Source organism: Phoca vitulina, unplaced genomic scaffold (assembly GCF_004348235.1).
Source record: "Phoca vitulina isolate PV1807 unplaced genomic scaffold, GSC_HSeal_1.0 scaffold16, whole genome shotgun sequence".
In the NCBI taxonomy this organism is placed as follows: domain Eukaryota; kingdom Metazoa; phylum Chordata; class Mammalia; order Carnivora; family Phocidae; genus Phoca; species Phoca vitulina.
Window position 1 is genome coordinate 21,155,029 of NW_022589719.1, and position 18,452 is coordinate 21,173,480.

Here is an 18,452-nt window from a genome sequence, read left to right on the forward strand (position 1 = left end):
AGTTGCATTTCTATACACTAACAATGAGACAGAAGAAAGAGAAATTAAGGAGTCGATCCCATTTACATTTGCACCCAAAACCATAAGATACCTAGGAATAAACCTAACCAATGAGGCCAAGGGATCTGTATTCAGAAAACTATAGAACACTCATGAAAGAAATTGAGGAAAACACAAAGAAGTGGAAAAACGTTCCATGCTCATGGATTGGAAGAACAAATATTGTTAAAATGCCTATGCTACCTAGAGCAATCTACACATTCAATCCAGTCCCTATCAAAGTACCATCAACTTTTTTCACAGAGCTGGAACAAATAATCCTAAATTTGTGTGGAACCAGAAAAGATCCTGAATAGCCAAAGGAATGTTGAAAAAGAAAACCAAAATTGGTGGCATCACAGTGCTGGACTTCAAACTCTATTACAAAGCTGTAATCATCAAGACAGTATGGTACTGGCACAAAAACAGACACATAGATCAATGGAACAGAATTGAGAATCCAGAAATGGACCCTCAACTCTATGGTCAACTAGTCTTTGACAAAGCAGGAACGAATATCCAATGGAAAAAGGACAGTCTCTTCAACAAATGGTGTTGGGAAAATTGGACAGCCACAAGCAGAAGAATGAAACTGGGCCATTTTCCTTACACCATACACAAAAATAGACTCAAAATGGATAAAAGACCTAAATGTGAGACAGGAATCCATCAAAATCCTAGAGTAGAATACAGGCAGCCACCTCCTCAACCTCTCTGCTGGAGCAACTTCTTGCTAGACACATCTCCAAAGGCAAGGGAAACAAAGGCAAAAATGAACTATTGGGACTTCATCCAGGTAAAAAGCTCCTGGACAGCAAAGGAAACAGTCAATAAAACTAAAAGGCAAGCCACAGAATGGGAGATATTTGCAAATGTCTTATCAGATAAAGGGCTAGGATCCAAGATCTATAAATAACTTATCAAACTCAACACCCAAAAAGCAAGTAATCCAGTCAAGAAATGGGCAGAAGATATGAACAGACATTTCCCCAAAGAAGACATACAAATGGCCAACAGACACATGAAAAATTGCTCAATATCACTTGGCATCAGGGAAGTACAAATCAAAATCACAATGAGATACCACCTTATACTAGTCAGAATGACTAAAATTAACAAGTCAGGAAATGACAGATATCGGTAAAGAGAAAGGGGAGAAAGGGGAACCCTCTTACAACGGGAATGCAAGCTGATGCAACTGCTCTGGAAAATGGTATGGAGGTTCCTCAGAAAGTTGAAAATAGAGCTACCCTATGACCCAGCAATTGCACTACTAGGGATTTACCCCAAAGACACAAATGTACTGATCCAAAGGGGTACGTGCACCTCAATGTTTATAGCAGCAATGCCCACAATAGCCATCTTTCTATGGAAAGAGCTCATATATCCATTCACAGATGAATGGATAAAGAAGATGTGGTGTATATATATACGTGGAATATTACTCAGCAATCAAAAAATGAAATCTTACCATTTGTAATGATGTTGATGGAACTAGAGGGTATTATGCTAAGCAAAATAAGTTAATCAGAGAAAGACAATTATCGTATGTTCTCACTCATATGTGGAATTTAAGAAACAAAACAGATGATCATAGGGGAAGAGAGGAAAAAATAAAACAAGATGAAATTAGAGAGGGAGACAAACCATAAGAGACTCTTAATCATAGGAAACAAACTGAGGGTTGCTTGCAGGGAGGGGGGTTGGGGGATAGGGTAACCGGGTGATGGACATTAAGGAGGGCAAGTGATGTAATGAGCACGGGGCATTATCTAAGACTGATGAATCACTGACTTGTATCTCTGAAACCAATAATACATTATATGTTAATTAATTGAATTTAAATTAAAAAAAAAAGAAATGTTAATTACTGGGCCAGGAACACTTAGCAGAGCCAGGACTAGATCATAGGTTTCCCGACTCCTGGTCAATTCACAGCTATTTTATGTAGAATATAATCCATATAACTCAGAAAAATAGTGTTGGATTACATGAAGCTCCTTTAAAAGATTCTGTTGGAAATGTATCTCGTTGAGTGTTCATTTTGAAAAGTGTGATAGTCGTTGAGTTGCTTAGCATAATTGCATTGGCAGTGTTGGGTTTTCCTAAAAAGTAGAATGAGGATCCAGCCAGATGTTGTCTGACAGGCGGGAATTGTGCTTCCATGGTTTTGGCTCTTCAGGGATGAGGGGGAAAAAAAAAGAGAGAATAGATTAGATTTCTTCATTTCCTACCTCAAATTTGTTGTTGAGGGGTGCCTGGCTGGCTCAGTTGATAGAGCATGTGACTTTTGATCTTGGAATTGTTAATTTAAGCCCCACATCGAGTGTAGACCTCACTAAAATTTAATTAATTAATTAATTTAAACCACCTTAAATTTTTGTGGTTGATGTGTTATTTATTTCAGTCTTCAAGCTATGTATCACAAATTGTTTATCAGACTATCTTTTGGGGAGGATATTTCAAAGTTCTTGATCAGGTTTGAGTCAGGCAGCACAAGTAGATGAACTTGATTTCTCTTAGGTATAAAGTACCTAGGGATGCGGTGAGGCCTCTTTGACTAAAGCATTAACATTTAGGTCTTTAGGGAAGTATTTATTCCTTGAGGAAGAAATTATTCACAGGAGACTCTGGCTCAAACTATGACTTTATTGTAGTGTTACTGTGATAAGCCTAGTGTCTTAAAAGGAGATTGGCGTCTTAGTGGGGAGGGTCTTATCTATCAGAGACTGAAATCCAAGGTCTCTGTTTTGGAGGATTTTACCCACGTCTTAGCTGAAGAATATTGTTAAAAGCTTAAACTGAATGAGTTAAGTTGAAACAAGCCAAATAATTTACACTAGACTCTGTCTGGATATTTATCTACCTTGGTGTATATAAATTTGGGCCATTCAGAAGAAGTTAATTATTGGAATTACCAAGTAGATCTCCTTACAACTCTCACTTTTATCAGGACTGAATTGTTTATTTCAAGGACACTCATGTAGTAAGCGCTATTGACCAGCTAGTGTGTTTGCCTACTGTTTATAAGCTAAGGAAATGTTTGATTTAGTTATTACTCTACCAGTTAAATGTGTACAACCGTAAGATATGTCAAAAGCTGATATTTCTTTTTTTAAAAAAAATTTTATGTATTTATTTTAAGAGAGAGAGGAAGAGAAAGAATAAGCAGGAGGGGCAGAGGGAGAGAGAATCTCAAAGGGACTCCCCCACTGAGCACTGAGCCTGACCTGGGTTTTGATCCTACAACCCTGAGATCATGACTTGAGCTGAAATCAAGAGACGGAGGCTCAACCGAAGGAGCCACCCAGGCGCCCCAAAAGCTAATATTTCTTATTTCAGCTACAGGACTGTTCCAATTTGGACTTATTTAAGTAACTTCAAGCCTGTAGGCATTTACGAGATACAGATACCTTACATAGGAGTAAAGGGAATGTGATAATTTATGTTGAACATAAAACAGTTGCATAGACGGGACACTTACCATTTGAATGTTAGCTCCTCCATCTACATTAAAAAGCCAGGGGGCGCCTAGGTGGCTCAGTCGGTTAAGCTCCTGGCTCTTGGTTTAGGCTCAAGTCATGATCTCATGGGTTATGGGATCAAGCACCGCCTTGGGCTCCGTGCTCAGCACGGAATCTGCTTCTCCCTCTCCCTCTGCTCCTCTACGGTCATGCTCTCTTTCTCATTCATACACACACACTCTCTCTCTCACAAATAAACAATAAAATCTTTAAAAAAGAAAAGAAAAAGCCAGGATTATATAACATTGGAGATAAGAATCTCATAACTATACCATCAACTCTTTTTCCTTGCCGTGTTTCATGATCTAATTAATCATTAGGATTAAGAACCAGACAAAAAGCCAGGGAACTTTGGTTCTGTTTCTTTGCTTCCAGTTATTTTGAACTTGTACACATTCTTTAGCTTCTACTATTAGGAGAATAGTCAGGGCTTTGATATCCTAGAGCCCACTTAGCTAGACCTGATGATTTTTGTGGTTTGCAAAGCTTAGAAGTTCAGCTGATGGCAAGGTGGCTGATGGCAGTGGGGAGTGAAGAGAAATGCCACTCTCAATATGAGGGTTGACTTGAGCACAACATGGAGCTGATTCTCTAGCATGTTATATTTGGGAAACATTAGATAGACTGGCTTGGGCTACGAGGATGGTTAAGGAATAGTGAAAAATAAAGTTGAATTCTGCATTATCAGATGAATGAGGAAGGGACTTTGGAGTATTTGTGTATGCAGCATGCATTATTGCTAATGTGAATATTGTAGGTTGTTCCAAGTTTATAAGTCATATTCTGTTGTGTAGTGGGTTAATGTTCTGACAGACTTAGGGCAATGTGACCACTGGCAAGTCATTTAAGCTCTCTTGAGATGGTTTCTTTATTTGTAAAGCCAGATGCTATAATCTCTTACTTCCTGCAACCCTAATTTAGTTCTGGGGCAGCTACTAATTGTGCCTAATAAAGTGTTGGGACAATTCAAACAGATAGTGTCTGTAAAGTGCTTGCTATCCTGTGTTTGGCACATATTAGGTGCTCAATATTAGATACATAAAAAGGGGCTGTTCTACCCACAGAAGCAGTCCAAACTTAGGTTCCTCTGTATTCTTTTGTGTAAATCAAATGATGTATTGATTGGATTTTTGCTTCCTAAATTCAAGGGACGATGCAGCAAAATTCAGTGGATGATGCAGCAAGAGAAATAGCAACTTCTTTTCCTTTTCTGGTCTAGTCCTTGGTAAAAAGCTAATCTTTACTAACTTTTGAAAGAGATTTTTTTTTTAATTGAGGTAAAATTCTCATAACATAAAATGAAACATAAACCATTTTAAAGTGTACAATTCAGTGAGATTTAGTGGCTTCACAGTGTTATGCAACCATCACTTCTATCCAGTTCCAGGACAGTCTTATCACATCAAAAGGAAACAGCATACCCATTAAGCAGTCACTCCTCATCCCTCTTTCCCCAGCTCCTGGCAACCACTAATCTGTCTTTCTCTGTGGATTTTCCTATTCTGGATGTTTTGTGTAAATGGAATCATATAGTTTGTGATCTTTGTATCTGGCATCTTTAGTTAGCATAATGTTCATACCTGTGGTTCATCCATATTTTAATACGAGTCAGTACTTCATTCCTTTTCATGGCTGAATAATATTCCATGTATGGATAGACCACATTTTGTTTATCCATTCATCAGCTGATGGACATTTGGTCATTTCCACCTCTTGGCTGTTGTGAATAGTGCTGCTAACAAACATTCGTGGACAAGTTTCTGTTTTAGTACTTGTTTTCAGTTCTTTTGAGTATATACATAGGAGTGGAATTAATGGGTCACATCGTAATTCTATGTTTATCCTTTTGAAGAACCACTGAACTGTTTCCCTCAGCTACTGCACCATTTTACACTCCTACCAGCAGTGTCCTGAGGCTCCAGTTTCTCCACATCCTCACCAACACTTGTTATTTTCCATTTTCTTTTTTAGAAATTGTGGCCAAACTAGTTTGTCATTGTAGTTTTGGTTTGCATTTCCCTAAAGATGCTGAACATTTTGTCCTGTGCTTTTTGACCGTTTGTATACTTTCTCTGGATAAATATCTCTGGAAGTCCTTTGCTCATTTTAATATTGAATTGTCTTTTTATTGTTGAGTTGTTAGGAGTTCTTTATATATTCTGAATCTGGACCCTTATTGAAACTATGATTTATAAATATTTTCTTCTATTCTTTGGTTTGTCTTTTCAGTCTCTTGATATGGTCATTTGATGTTCAAGAAGTTTCAGGTATTTTGCTTTTTTGTTTTTAAAGATTTTATTTTTAGGTAATCTCTACCCCCAACATAGGGCTCGAACTCACGACCCTGAGATTGAGTCTCATGCTCCACTGACTGAGCCAGCCAGACACCCGCAAGAGGTTTTAGTTTTGATGAAGTCCAACTTGCCTATTTTTTCTTTTGTTGTTTGTACTACTGGTATCATATCTAACCTTAGTAGCTCTTTTATTTTTCTTCCTATATACACCTTTCACTTTCCAGTGTTCTTTGTCTATTGCTAACATTTATTGGGAATTTACTATGTATCAAGTAGTGTGCTAAGTACATTGTATTACATACATTGTCCTGTTTAATTCTCAAACAATCCTGAATGATGAGTATTATTATTAACATTATTTTATTGAATTTTTACAATGACTATGGGACAGATAGTATTGTGTTCACTTTACAAATAAAGAAATGATACTAGAGGTTAACCAGCCTCTCATAGATGGCAGAGTTGGGATTTGAACCTGGACTTGAACCTTGCTGGTCTGATTTTTCTACCCATGTTCTTAACCACTTCACATACTGATTTTTGGACCAAAATAGCAAAAGCCTAAAGTCCTTCCACTGTAGGGAAGGAAAAATTGTTCTTCTACCCCTCAAGGTCTTCCAGCTGAACTAACAATTACATTTACATGAGACGGGTTAACAGGAGAAAAAACCCAACGTTTTATTACGTGTGCCTGGAGGCCCAATGTTGAAATTGAGACCCAAAGAGATGACCAAGGCAAGCAGTTTTTATACTTTTTGGGAAGAGAGACAATACATTTATGAGGAATTGCTAGATAAAGAAAACATATTTGGGAGCTTTAACAAGTAAGGAATTCTAAGCAGAATTTGGGCTGAGATAGTAAAAATTAACAGGTTTGTTTCTATAGCTTTCTTGGCTCTAAAGTTCTTATCTCTGGTGATAAGGATATCTTTTTATTTCTTAGTACAGGGAGGGTACCTTTCATATGACAGATTTGTTTCCTGCTTTCAGAGGGACAGAGGAGGGTCTGAGTGTCCTTGCACCAGCTGTTTCTTCTGTAACTTTTATTTAAAATAATCAATATGCCAAAGTGGCACATTTTGGGGCAGGCTGCCCTTGGCCCCTACACCACTGTGGTGTTTTCCTAGGTTTGTGATGCAGAGTAGTAACTCCTTTGTTCCCGGTCAGAATTCGTACACTCATGATGCCCTTTCCACATTACCCCCCCATTTTGGCTATCCCCAGAGGAAACCACAAAGCAATCTGAATCCACTAAATCACCGAGGCACAAGGATTGATAGCCTTTTAATTCTTATACAAGGGTTTGCATTTTTACGGAGGATGTGGCATTAACTGAAAAGAATCATTAGCTGGAAAGGTTTTCAGTTAACCAAGCAAAGTGAAAAAGTCAGGCAGAAGATAGTTTTGGGTTGTGGTGCCAGCAGAAGCTAGAAGGCCTTGCCAGGAAGGTGGCCCACGGGGTTAGCTGCCTGAAGCGGATTCTGCTTTTTCAGTTCCTCCTTCTTCTCTTTCCTGAACCTAGGTGCTTTGAATGTCGTTTTGGTTTGGTTTTTCTGTTTGTTAGTTTTTTAAGTGATAAACTGTACCTGTCTGCAGTATCTGGTTGGGTCAAGAGAAGGGGAAGGGGGGGGGTGAGAGAGGGCCGCTCAGTAGGGAACCTGGTGGGCAAACTTGAGTGGGAAAAGGGGCCTCACTATGGGGATAGCACATTTGGAAGCTGGGCATTTTCTTTCTCTAGTAATGTACCGTGCTTGAAAAAAGATGTGTACTTTCCCAAACCATGGGGTTGTGGGAAATGCCCACTCTATCTGGGTTTATGCATAATCTGATTATTTTTCCTGTAAAATTATTTTTTTATCAAAATATGATTAGGAGAATAAGTGACAGTTGTCTTATTTTGTATCCTTTTCACTGCCTCTCTTGAATAAAAATGCAGGAAGTTGCTGCTGTTTTATTAACTTGGAGCCTGCATGCTTCTCTTTGTTCTTTGTTAAATATGAGCTGGCATGTGTTCGACTACGTTAGCATTTGCTCTTTGGGACTTCAGTGGTTTCTAAATTCAGCACTGCTAAGCCGCTTCCCTGTTTGCTTGAATCAATTGAGGCTGCTATTTTTAGCAACAAAAGGGAATTGAAATAGCAATTTTTTTTTTCATGTAATAGATCCCCAGGAGGAATACTGATGTGAGCTTTCTATCATTGTCTCTTCTCCCCATCCCCCAAAACCACTCAGGAAAGGCGGCTGTCATGGTTTGCGGCAGTATTAATCTTTAATCAATCGAGTGTTTTCTGCATTCAGGTATTCAGGGAGAAAAAAAAAAAAGGGGGTCAGGAGAAGGAACCTGCCTAGAATAACTAAGCTCTTATGCATGGTCTCTGCAGTCAGAATTTGGTGGGTAGTGGCAGGGAATAGTCAGAAGAGCTAAAAATAGCATATTTGCTTCCAGTGTTCCTCTAGTCTATTTTTGATGTTTGATTTTGATAAGGTTGATTGGGTGCTTACTAAAAATATCTGTTCTTAGCAAGTTGAGGACAAAAAGAGTAGAATATTTTTAACCTACACAAACTAAAGTATTTTTGTTGACTGTATAAAATCTGGAAGCTGAGCCTTGGTCAGTTGCCAGTATTTTATATAATCTATAACAAGCTAGACACTTCTGGATGCCAAGTTGGGATATTCTTTATAGTTGTCAGTTTCCATCTTCACAAAGGCTTGCAAATTTGGGTTCTGCTGTTATATTTATATATGAAGACAGAGGCCTTTTTTTAAACCTCCCTTTTCCCCTTCCCTTTATTCACTTCCTCTACCTCATTTCTGCCCCTGGCCATCTTACCTACTCTCACAGCCAAGAGGGATAGGGGTGGTACCTGTGGCTTTTTTCTATGTATTGTTGAAAATTACCTTCACTTACCTACTTCATAGCAAAATGGAATCTGAGAATACTCAGTGTTAATGGAGGAAGCAGATCTTACTGACAAGCAGATCTTAATGACAAGAACAATGAACTGTCACTACTTTGCTTTCCTAAGCCAAAATGGTTCATCCCCCCTTCCCCTTAATCCTGCTTTGGATTTGTTCACTTCGTATCCACCCTGGCACATTATGAATGAAGTAGTTCTCTCTAACATTGAAAACCATCTCTTTTCAAAGACAGCTTCAGATTCATCTACAGAAAATATGTCTCTACAGATTCATCATAAAGTTAAACTTCTCTCTGTTAAATTTCTTAAATTTCATTTTAGATCGCTACCTCTTGATGTTGAGAGGGGCTGAGGGATATATGGGGTTGTGTATGGTAGGTGATTAGACATTATTACTAAAAAAAAAAGAGTTGACAAAACAGTGGGTAGTATCCTAAGAGTCTAGTTTTCCATTCATAATCTTTTTTCATTCATTTACTCATTCATTCATCCAGCAAAACCTCATTAATCATCTACTTTTTGCCAGGCACTGTGCTAGCAGTTAGACTGTGGTGACCCAGACAGACCCTTATATAAACCTTTGTGATGAATGTCATGAAGGGAGGTGAAGTATGGAGTACTGTGGGGGCAGAGAGCTAGGAGATTCTGTTAGTCTAGAGCTCAAGGAAGGCTTAATGGGAGAGGAGATGTTCAGGTGAGGACCTCAAGGATGGGACAGAGACACTGGTTGGAGTGAAATTGGGACTAGAGCAAAACTTTTGTAAAGAGAGAACTTGTTATCTTATAGAAACTGGAAAAATTTCAGCATGACCAGGGAAGTGAGTGGTAAGAGGAAAGTGATGGGTATAAGATAAGCTCATGGAAGACCTCGTGAAGAATAGGGGCAGTGGGAAGCCATTGACTAGTTTTAGGCAGGGAAGTGATATCACATTTGCCCTTTGGAGGGATCACTTTGGCTGCAGTGAACTGGAGAGGAATAGGTATGGGAGTAGGCAAATGATTTAGTAGGCTGTTGGAGTAGTTATTGTGGGAGATGAGTGATGGTAGCCCCGGGTGGTGGCAACCGGGAGAAGTGAATGGATTTGTGTTTCAGGTTTTATATAATTGGCAGTAGGGAAACACTGTCACTTCTTGACAGAAGAATGAGATCATAAAAATGGTGCTTGAGAAAGATAATTCTTAACTATGTAGAGCATGAACTAAAGTGAGGAGGACTGAAAGGTTCGTTGGACAAGTCTGTGTGTGTTGGGATGATAGCTTAGGTTGGGGTGATAGCTATTATGAGAATTAACTGGATGATATGAATGAGATACCTTGAGCAAATATTCTTGTAATCATGTGAATCATAAATATTTTGTTTTAATAATTGACTTTATTGACAGCCTACTCTTGCTTTTCTGGGCCTATAATCATGACTTTAACAGGATAGAAGTTTATTTTTCACCCAGTTTAAAGAATACTAGAATTTCTGTATATGTTTGATTCTCTGTGGTAAGCAGTAAAAAAGGAAATGATTAATTTAAAAAAAAGTGGCATGGTAATTCCATGGAGTCCTCAGGAACCTTGATTCCTATGAGTATACACCTTCATCTTAGCCTGTGGCTTCTACCCTCAAGGTTACTTGTGGTTCAAGACCGCCAGACTTATTGCCATCACTTCTGAATTGGCTAGATGAAGGTCAAAAAGGGGCCTCTCCCTGCTGAGTCCGCTTCCTGTGAGCAGCCATTCTCAGAGCCCCTCATATTACTGCTTGCATCTTATTTCCAGAATCTAATCACATGGCCACACCTGGCTGCTGGGGAGTTTGGGAAATAGAGTCTATATTCCAGGCCACAGTTGCTGGAAAGAAGGAAGGGAAGACAGTTGCCAACTGGGCTCTGGCCCAGATGTGCATATAACATGAGAAGGAGGAGTCCCTGGGGGTATTTCTGTACTTGGTGCCTTATTTCATTGTGGCTGAGTGCTTAATTTTTTCATTGTAAGAAACCAACAACAACAAAAAAAAAACAAGCAGTACTTCTAATATGAATGATTTGGGAGCTGGTCTTGGCTTCATTGGTTCTCATTGCAAGGTGGTAGGCATTTCAGGGTTAGATCAAATATTTTCAAAAAAATGATCTTGGGTACTGCATTGGTGAGTTTTAAAAATGTTAATGGTTACATATATGTATACATATTTTACACTAATATTCTATTTATAGTAATTAAAACTGGTGATCTTTTATAATCAAATAATTCAATAAATAGTAATCAAATTTTCTATTGAATTTTGTTTTTAAGAACTCTGTTTTAAGAAAATGTTAAGTGCTTTTGGGAAGCAGTGGGTTAAGCAGTGCTACACTGATTTTTGGGAAACTGGAATAGATAAAGAGTCTGCTGGCTCAGTTTATACCATCTTTCTATTCATGGTAGGAAAGGACTTCTTTGTCAGAAAGGCAGGATATGCACATGGGTAAAAAATACCAACAGTAAGAAGGATAAAAAATAGTAATCTATTTCATGTCTTTTCCCAGTGCCCCAGAAGCAACACTAAAAGACTTTTGATTTAAGATATGATATGCTTTGATTAGCTTCCTAAAATTAATAATGATGAGTTGACTCCCCAGATAATATGGTATCATCTTAATAGAGAGAATCACACTATTATTTTATAAAAATAAAAAATTAATGAACTTGATTAGGAGATTTTTCTGTCCAACTACCAGCTGCTATCTCTGCTACCACTTTGAACATATGTAGCTTTAAAGCAGAGAATGGATCTTTAAAAGCAAAAGCAGCAGGACAATCCTTGTCTCCATTGTCTGTGTCTTAAATAAATAAATTAAAATTAGTTTTTTGCATCAAGTGAAACTTTTATGATTGACTGAAGTTTGACAGATGACTTGGTCGTGTTTTTACGTTATTGCAAACACTTACCTACTGTATGACCTAGAGAACTAAAGAATTTGTCATTTCCCTTTTTTTTTTAAGATTTTATTTATTTGACAGAGAGAAAGAGACAGTGAGAGAAGGAACACAAGCGGGGGAGTGGGAGAGGGAGAAGCAGGCTTCCCGGCGAGCAGGGAGCCCAATGCGGGGCTCGATCCCAGGACCCTGAGCCGAAGGCAGATGCTTAACGACTGAGCCACCCAGGCACCCCTTGTCATTTCCTTTGATGGAGAAGCATTAGTTGATCCCCCATTGCCTGGCCATTGTGTAGGTGACTGATTATTGTAGAACTACAGTGGTGCTTACAGAGATGACAAAGGGAGCCTCTGAGTTTCCAATTTTATTTTTTATTTCTTAGATGTGCACATAAAAATAATTTTTATACTTTCCTGTTTTCTTAGGAAAAAAATGTACTTGTGAGGTAATATTTGGCTCATATATAACTATGCAATGCTGGATTTGATTTTGAGAATTAGAATATAAAAAAATGATATATTTTTTTAAAGACTTATTCATTTTAGAGAGAAAGAGTGCACTGAGCACATGCTGGGGGGGAGGGGCAGAGGGAGAGGGAGAGAAGCAGACTCCCCACTGAGTGTAGAACCCTACATGGGGCTTGATCCCAGGACCCTGAGAATGTGACCTGAGCTGAAATCAAGAGCTTGGATGCTCAGCTGACTGAGCCACCCAGGCGCCCCTAGAAAAATGATATTTTTATCTGTCTAAAAAGATCAGGCTAAATTTTTAATATTTATATCTGTTGAAAGTCATATTGTTTCTGCTTAATAGTTAAAGTCCTAACCATGGAATGGGTGATTTATAGAACACCTAATATCCAGAATGGATCTTATACATTGTTGTAGTCTCCAAAGTTGTGCACATAATAGTTTCTAAAAACTGTTAATTTGATTTAAATTTGATAGTTAATACTAGGAGATGATAGGAAAAAATGTTCCTGCTGGGAGTATAAAGTCAATTTTTTTTGAGAATTGTGTTTAGTATCTCATTCTCAACTAAAGTTAGTCTACTTTAGTATAATATGTTTCAGAGGAAACTTGGGGAACTTCCCAGTTTTAAAATGACCAAATAACTGCATTTCTAGCCTTTTATTTTTTGGAAATCCTCTCTAAAAATTAGGAGAATGAGAAACAGAAAGCTCCAGTTTGATGAGACTAGGGAACTTCTGAAATCCCTCATTCCCCAGTAACAGCAAATGTAGGTGGAAGAGTGGTACCTGATCTCACAGAGCAGACACCAGAGTGCTCACAGACAGTCCACCATTAGAAAGCACAAAGATTTGCTTTTGGATCCCAGAAAAGCACAACTAGAAGTGTCAGGTACTTCAAAAGACAAGGGTGGGGAAGGCCACTGAGCCAGATGTGCTTGAGACTCAGGGAAATTGGGCACAGAAGAAGGCAGAGGTGAGACACCCAGCTGAGAGCAGGGGTTGAATAAAAAGTCTGCAAACTAATAGCTGTTCACCTACCCAGCAGCCAGAAGATTGAAATTGAGAAATGCTTCTTAAGAAATACTGAAGGGTCTCAGAGAAAAGATCCTGACTTTTGTGGAATCTCTAATAAAAAAGCTGGTTTACTCACTGATTACCCTAGAGCAAGGCTCACAATGTAATCACCCCACATATGCACACTAGTTGCCATATTAATGCTTCCAAGATGAGACAGACCAAAGTAGTCAAAAGGAATGTAGAGGAAACAGAATATAAGAAGAAAATATAAATATGGTTGACCCTTGAACAATGTGGGGATTAGGGGCCCTGTGCTGTCGAAAGCCTGCATGTAACTTTTGACTCCCTGAAAACTTAACTACAAATAACCTACTGCTGACTGGAAGCCCTACTAACAGCAGTTGGTTAACATATATTTTATATTTTATGGATTAGCTGACTGTATTCTTACACCCAGAGAAAAGAAAAGCTTATTAAGAAAATCATAAGGAAAAGAAAATACATTTACAGTACTGTACTGTATTTATAAAATCTGTGTATAAGTGGACCCATACAGTTCAAGCCCCTGTTGTTCAACGGCCAACTGTATATAAATAAAGTCCTTATCCTCAGAGATGAGAGAAGATAATAGGTCTATAATAAGAACAAGATGTTCCTTTAAAAAAAAGGGGGGGCAAGAGCAATCAGAATAAAAGAGAGCTCTTCAAAATTAAACATTTGACAACCTAAAATTTAAAAGTCAATAGAAAGTTTGGAAGATAAAGTTGAAATTTCCAGGAAAGTAGAACAAAAAAAAAGTATGATTAATAGAGAAACTGTTATATCTAAATTCTGATTATTAAGAATTGCAGAAAGAGAAAAGTGTGGGGAAGAAATTTTCAATGAATCAATATAAGAAAACTGCCAGAATTGAAGATCATGGATTTTAAGGCCCATCAGTGCCTAGCACCAATGAATGGGAAAACACCCACTGAAAGGTATATTATCATGACAGAGTGCTAAAGATTAAATGATAATCCTAAAAGCTCCAGTGACAAAAAAGCAGGTCACTTATAAAATGATCTGAACTCAGAATGGTGAAACACTTTTTGAGCGGTATCGGTGCTGGAAGACAATGGAGAGTTGTCTTCAATTTTTTTTTTTTGTTAAAAATGATTTCCTGCAATGAATCATGGAACACTACATCAAAAACTAATGATGTAATGTATGGTGATTAACGTAACATAATAAAAAAAAAAGAAAAAAAATGATTTCCTGCTTAGAATTTTATACCCAGTTAAAATATTATGTACGAGGTTAGAATATAGACGTTCTAAAAAAAAGACATACACAATCAAAAAGTTTTCTCTTAAGTTGTCAAAAAAAGTTTCTCTTAAGCTGTCACATGAATTTAATAGGATATTCTGGATGTCATCATAGAACAGAAGGACATTCAGTAACAAGAAAATATGAAAAAGATACGGACTTTTGTTGATAATACAGTAGAACCCCCTCTTATCTGAGGTTTTGCTCTCTGCAGTTTCAGTTACCTGCAGTGAACTGTGATCCAGAAGCAAATGATCCTCCTTCTGACATCTTGTTAGAAGGTAAATAGTAGCCTATATCATAATGCCTACATCATTCATCTCAGTTCAGCTCATCATGTGGACATTTTATCTCACATCATCACAAGAAGAAGGCTGAGTATAGTACAATAAGGTTTTGCGTGAGAGAGAGCCCAATATATTCACATAACTTTTATTATAGTACATTAGAATTGTTCTATTTTATTATTAATGTTGTTAATCTCTTACTATGCCTAACAAATTGAACTTTATCATAGGTATGTATGTCTAGGAAAAACCATAGTATATATAAGGTGTGGTACTATCCATAGTTTGAGGCATCATTGGGGGTCTTGGAATGTATCCCCCATGGAAAAGAGGGGACTACTATAATCTACCAATATTTGTTCATGAATTGTGACAAACGTAAGATGTTAGCAGTAGGAAAAACTGACTTGAAATACAGAGATCCCCCTGTATTATCTTCACAGTTTTTGTTAAGTCTAAAAAACTGTTCTAAAATAAAAAGTTTATTTAAAAAATACGTTTACAAAAATGTGTCTTCATGCATCTATCCTTGGAAAGCTACTGGTGGATGTGCTCCCTAATAAGGAACTAGAACAAGATCTAGAAATAAGAGCTTCAACACAGGAGAGGGAGGCCAAGGGAATTCCCAAGGTTATGTTCTAGAACAACAGCTGCGCAGTAGAGTAGCCATTCCAAGGAGGAACAGGATAAAAGCTGGAGGGCTCTGGGAAAGTAATCTCTATGGAAAAACAAAGGAAACAAAAATTCATGGGATTGATTGTGTGGAAAATTGTACTGAGAGGCTGTTAGGGAATGGGAGATTTATTTTTATTTTATTTTATTTTTTTAAGATTTTATTTATTTGACAGAGAGAGACACAGCGAGAGAGGGAACACAAACAGGGGGAGTGTGAAAGGGAGAAGCAGGCTTCCCGCTGAGCACGGAGCCCGATGCGGGGCTCGATCCCAGGACCCTGGGATCATGACCTGAGCTGAAGGCAGACGCTTAACGACTGAGCCACTCAGGAGCACCTGGGAGAAGATTTAAAAAGAAAACTATGCAAATGGAAGAAAAAGGCAATTTGAACTACAGGAAAAGAAAAATGTTGACCAAGAAAGGAAATGTAATTATACTATATTACTTGGTTCAGTAGTAAATAATATATTTACCTAGCCACAGTAATTGTTGTATAATAAAGAATTTGGCCTTCATCCCTGGTTTCTGGTGGGGAGAATCTAACTCCTTGGAATTTCCTGAATGATAGGATTGTCTTTATTATTCATGGCAGGCCCTGATACTTTATGCCAATGAGAGGACTCATGGTGGGACTCTGGATAGCTTCAAGATGGGGGCTGGTCATGCCGTAAAAACCAACCATGTGATTAGAAGATTGAAGGTCTGAGCCATGTGATAGCAGCTCAACCTTCCAACCTCTGGGAGGGAAGGGGGGTTGGAGGTTGAGTTCAGTGACATGGTCAGTGATGCAGTCAACCATGCCTTTGTAATGAAGCCCATTACAAATTCTGGACATTGAAGCTTGATGTGGCTTCCTAGTTGGTGAACACATTGGTGTGCTGTGAGGGTGAAGTGCTCTGATTCAGAGAGGGCACGGGAGCTCTGCATTTAGGACCCTCCTAGACCTTGCCCCATCTGACTATTCATTTGGTTGGTCCTGATTTGTAACCTTTATTAAAAAACTGTAATCACAAATCGTTAAGTTGTCCCGAGTCCTGTGACTTGTTTAGTGAATTGCTGAACCCGAGGAATTGTGGGAACCCTGAATTTTGTAGTCAGTCAGAGTGTGGGTGCCTGACGGGATCTCTGAACTTGCAACTGATACCCGAAGTGTGGGCAGTTTTGCTGGGGCCCATGTCCTATGGTTAGTGTCAGAATTGAGTTGCATTATTTTAATAATGTACACACTGAGTATTGACAGAGTCTTGTGATATAATTTCATTGGAAGGAGGTGGAAGATAAAGAGGAGTGGGTGTTCCATCAATTATAATAAGTAATAAAAATTGATGAAGCAGGAGATAACAGTGTGAGCACAGGATTTAGAACAAGGATGAAAATATAAGAGGGGGTGCGCCTGCATGGCTTTGTCGGTTGAGCATCTAATTCTTGGTTTCAGCTCGGGTCATGATCTCAGGGTCGAGAGATCAAGCCCCTTGTTGGGCTCAGAGCTGAGCATGGAGCCTGCTTAAGATTCTCTCTCCCTCTCCCTTTGCCCCTCCTCCCCAGTGCACACTCACTCTCTCTCCCACCCCCCAAAACTGTAAAAGACACAAAAATCAGTTTTGCAACCTCTAATGAAATTCTGTATCTCAGTGGTGATCAATGCCTGCTAATAAAACAAGAAAGAAAGATAACCAGACATGAGCCTCCTGATGTAAATATGCATTATCACTTTTGAAGTATTCTTACCAAAAAAATCAAACTTGAATTTGATCAAGCATTGATAGGTAACCACTAGGGGACAGAAGAACATGTTACATGACATCAGGGGAATGTAATCAGCAAATGCCAGGCTGGGAAAGTAATAGGACCCAATATCTTCAACAACTCGTAGGGAAGTTCGGGGTGGGGGGAGGAAGGGAGGGAGAAGGAGTAAAGGGGAGGAGAGAGAGATGGAGGTTGAATAAATAGATATAGAAGGGTAGATGGATAGATAGACCTATAGGTTAAAAGAGATTTAATAGACATTAACCAATTTTAAGTATGGAAGTTATTTAATCCTGATTTGACCAAATTACTAGAAGTTTTCTGAAACACTTGTGAAAATTTACATACTGATTAGATAATTGATGTTTGATTTGATATTAGATAATTAGGATTTATGATTTCCAGTTTAGGAATCAGGATAATGGTATTGTGGTTATTTTAAATAACATATACTGAAATTCTTACGAAGTCATATGATGTTACTGATTTACTTAAATAATCTGAGTTGGGAGGAAGTGGGTGGAGGTATAGTTGAAGCAAGATTAGTTAAAATCAAGTTGATAGTCTTCGAAGCTGGGTCATGGGTACATTTGGGTTTGTTATACTGTTTTTATTTTTTGATATGTTTGCCCTTTTGTAATTTGAAGAAGTGTTTTTAGGACAAATACAAGAAAATCCTACTTTACTCCGTAACTTGTTTTCCATAATTTGTAAATGGTTTGGAAAATCTCATAGAGAAGTTTTAGGCACATCCCTAACAATTTGGAGGAGATGGCTATGCTCTGAATTTGTAACAAGCATCATTCCAGTATTTCAGAGATAAGATACCATGATGAAGCCTGACCCATTATAATTTTCAAATGTTTCTGCTACATAAGGTTTTTGAGGGGGGCCTGGGTGGCTCAGTTGGTTAAGTGTCTGCTTTGGCTCCGGTCATGATCCCAGGGTCCTGGGATCAAGCACCACTTCAGGTTCTCCACTCAGTGGCAAGTCTGCTTCTCCCTCTCCCTCTGTGCTCTCTCTCGCTCTCTCAAATAAATAAGTAAAATCTTTTTTTATTTTTTTTAAGATTTTACTTATTTATTTGACAGAGCGAGAGAGCACTAGCAGGGGGAACAGTAGAGGGAGAGGGAGAAGCAGGCTCCCCACCAAGCAGGGAGCCCAATGCAGGACTCGATCCCAGGACTCTGGGATCATGACCTGAGCCGAAGGCAGACTCTTAACCATCTGAGCCAACCAGGCGCCCCCAAATAAATAAATAAAATCTT

At 38.4% G+C, this 18,452-nt stretch overlaps 1 protein-coding gene across 1 annotated transcript in view; it reads left to right on the plus strand.

Moving 5' to 3' along the window:
- Nucleotides 1-18,452, plus strand: part of HSD17B12 (hydroxysteroid 17-beta dehydrogenase 12) — a 156,439-nt gene that overhangs the window by 38,570 nt on the left and 99,417 nt on the right. The gene's annotated exons all lie outside the window — the stretch shown is intronic.